At 57.7% G+C, this 3,057-nt stretch overlaps 1 protein-coding gene across 2 annotated transcripts in view; it reads right to left on the reverse strand.

Annotated features, from left to right (window-relative positions):
* The window catches only part of LOC138372437 (uncharacterized), a 35,533-nt gene extending 32,710 nt beyond the window's left edge, over positions 1 to 2,823 (reverse strand). For both annotated transcript variants that reach the window (XM_069337923.1, XM_069337922.1), the window contains exon 1: positions 2,588 to 2,823. The gene's annotated coding sequence lies outside the window, so the exon portion shown is untranslated. The remainder of the gene's footprint in view (positions 1 to 2,587) is intronic.
* Between the last annotated feature and the right edge of the window lie 234 nt (positions 2,824 to 3,057).

Here is a 3,057-nt window from a genome sequence, read left to right on the forward strand (position 1 = left end):
ACAGGAACTAAGTTCGGGCGGCGGAGGCGGTCCACCAAGCTGCGTGGCGCCGGCCTCCATGCACCGTGTCCGCTCCTAATGTACACGTTGTGTCAGTGAAGGCTGACTGGTCGGTGCTGGGGTGGGAGGCAGTAAGTGAGAGAGTGGGAGTATTAGTGAGAGAAGGAGGGAGGGAGAGATGCTAGGAGGTGGGCAGGGAGGCAGGCAGGCAGGCAGGGAGGCAGGTAGGGGGGGGGAAGGAGGGAGGGAGAGATGCTAGGAGGTGGGCAGGGAGGCAGGGAGGGAGTGACTGGGAGGAGGGAGGGAGGCAGAAGGGGAGGGGGTGAAGGAGGGAGGGAGGCAGGGAGGCAGGGAGGCAGGTAGGGAGGAGGCAGGCAGGGAGGCAGGGAGAGACAGGCAGGCAGGGGGGAGGGGGTGAAGGAGGGAGGGAGGCTGGGAAGTTTATTAAACAAATCCATTTTTACTAATGAGTTACAGACAGTTGAAGTACGTGACCTTGAAGCAGGGAGAGTGAGTATGGGATGTAGGAGGGGGGGGGGGGAGGGTTTCTGTGGTGGGGGGGGGGGTGGGGTGTCGGTGGTGGGGGGGGCCGGCTCTCTCCGATAAGCCTATCACACTCGACCCCGTTACCCAGATTTGTTTCTTAAATTCTACATGTACATCATCACATATATTTTCCGTTACAGATCATGTTTAGTAATATTATTAGAATAATATAAAGTTATATAAATACTTATTTCATGAAGCCGGTCGGCCGAGCGGACAGCACGCTGTACACGTGATCCTGTGGTCCTGGGTTCGATCCCGGGCGCCGGCGAAAAAAACAATGGGCAAAGTTTCTTTCATCCTATGCCCCTGTTACCTATCAGTAAAAAAGGTACCTGGAAGTTAGTCAGCTGTCACGGGCTGCTCTTGGGGGTGGAGGCCTGGTCGAGGACCGGACCGCGGGGACACTAAAGCCCCGAAATCATCTCAAGATAACCTCTCAAGATGATTGTTTTTTTGTATTATATGGAAATTCTCCAGACTATCTCTGGCTGGCAGTCTACTGAGCCTCCTACCAGACCGGTCTCCTGGGGGGGGGGGGGCAGTGAGGGTGTGGGGGGGGGGAGAGCAACAGTGAGGGTGTGTGGGGGGGAGAGCAACAGTGAGGGTGTGTGGGGGAGAGCAACAGTGAGGGTGTGGGGGGGAGAGCAACAGTGAGGGTGTGTGGGGGAGAGCAACAGTGAGGGTGTGTGGGGGGGGGAAGCAACAGTGAGGGTGTGTGGGGGAGAACAACAGTGAGGGTGTGTGGGGGGGAGAGCAACAGTGAGGGTGTGTGGGGGGGAGAGCAACAGTGAGGGTGTGTGGGGGAGAGCAACAGTGAGGGTGTGGGGGGAGAGCAACAGTGAGGGTTGTGGGGGGAGAGCAACAGTGAGGGTGTGTGGGGGAGAGCAACAGTGAGGGTGTGTGGGGGAGAGCAACAGTGAGGGTGTGGGGGGAGAGCAACAGTGAGGGTGTGGGGGGGAGAGCAACAGTGAGGGTGTGGGGGGGAGAGCAACAGTGAGGGTGTGTGGGGGGAGAGCAACAGTGAGGGTGTGGGGGAGAGCAACAGTGAGGGTGTGTGGGGGGGAGAGCAACAGTGAGGGGTGTGTGGGGGGAGAGCAACAGTGAGGGTGTTGGGGGAGAGCACAATGAGGGTGTGGGGGGGAGAGCAACAGTGAGGGTGTGTGGGGGAGAGCAACAGTGAGCGGTGTGGGGGAGAGCAACAGTGAGGGTGTGGGGGGGGAGAGCAACAGTGAGGGTGTGGGGGGAGAGCAACAGTGAGGGTGTGGGGGGAGAGCAACAGTGAGGGTGTGGGGGGAGAGCAACAGTGAGGGTGTGGGGGGAGAGCAACAGTGAGGGTGTGGGGGAGAGCAACAGTGAGGGTGTGGGGGGGGAGAGCAACAGTGAGGGTGTGTGTGGGAGAGCAACAGTGAGGGTGTTGGGGGGGGAGAGCAACAGTGAGGGTGTGGGGGGAGAGCAACAGTGAGGGTGTGGGGGGAGAGCAACAGTGAGGGTGTGGGGAGAGCAACAGTGAGGGTGTGTGGGGGAGAGCAACAGTGAGGGTGTGTGGGGGGAGAGGCAACAGTGAGGGGTGTGGGGGGAGAGCAACAGTGAGGGTGTGGGGGGGGAGAGCAACAGTGAGGGTGTGTGGGGGAGAGCAACAGTGAGGGTGTGTGTGGGGGAGAGCAACAGTGAGGGTGTGTGGGGGGAGAGCAACAGTGAGGGTGTGGGGGGGAGAGCAACAGTGAGGGTGTGTGGGGGAGAGCAACAGTGAGGGGGTGTGGGGGAGAGCAACAGTGAGGGTGTGTGGGGGGGGAGAGCAACAGTGAGGGTGTTGGGGGGGAAGCAACAGTGAGGGGTGTGTGGGGGGAGAGCAACAGTGAGGGTGTGTGGGGGGGAGAGCAACAGTGAGGGTGTGTGGGGAGAGCAACAGTGAGGGTGTGTAACAATGCCATTGGCCTACGTCCACACCTCAACAATTCCATAGGCCTATTTCCACACACCAACAATTGCATGTTGGGGTGTAAGACAATGGTGGAGCACAAAGTACTCCAGTACTTACGGAGGATGATGAGAGTGCGAGGAACAAGGTGGTCAGGTGGAGCCAGTGACTCCTTCCTTCAACAGTTTTGTCTCTCCCTCGTGGTATATCCTCAATGTCTTCAGTGGTGTGGCCTCACCACACACTTACACTGCCATAAGTGTCCTGAGAGTACTGTGGGAGGGACAATTTGGCGGGTATTGTGGTCACAGGTGACCGTCTCTAAGACAGTGAGGAGCATCAGTGTTATCTTCTTCATGATGGTAGCTGCAGTTCTTATCAGAGTTGTTATCTTGTTGTTGGTGATTAAGTGGCGACATTGTTATTAGTTGAGGCGTGGCAGTGTTATCTCACGGGTCGTCGTCTACACATCGTGTAGCAGCTTGCTTTTGTTGTGATGACGTCACTCGCTCGCTTGCCCGCCATCTTGCTCCGGACATTTTCTTTGGTTACTGATCTCTGCCGAAACTGACTTTTTAATTGTCTTTATT

Source organism: Procambarus clarkii, chromosome 38, assembly GCF_040958095.1.
Source record: "Procambarus clarkii isolate CNS0578487 chromosome 38, FALCON_Pclarkii_2.0, whole genome shotgun sequence".
NCBI classification, from domain to species: domain Eukaryota; kingdom Metazoa; phylum Arthropoda; class Malacostraca; order Decapoda; family Cambaridae; genus Procambarus; species Procambarus clarkii.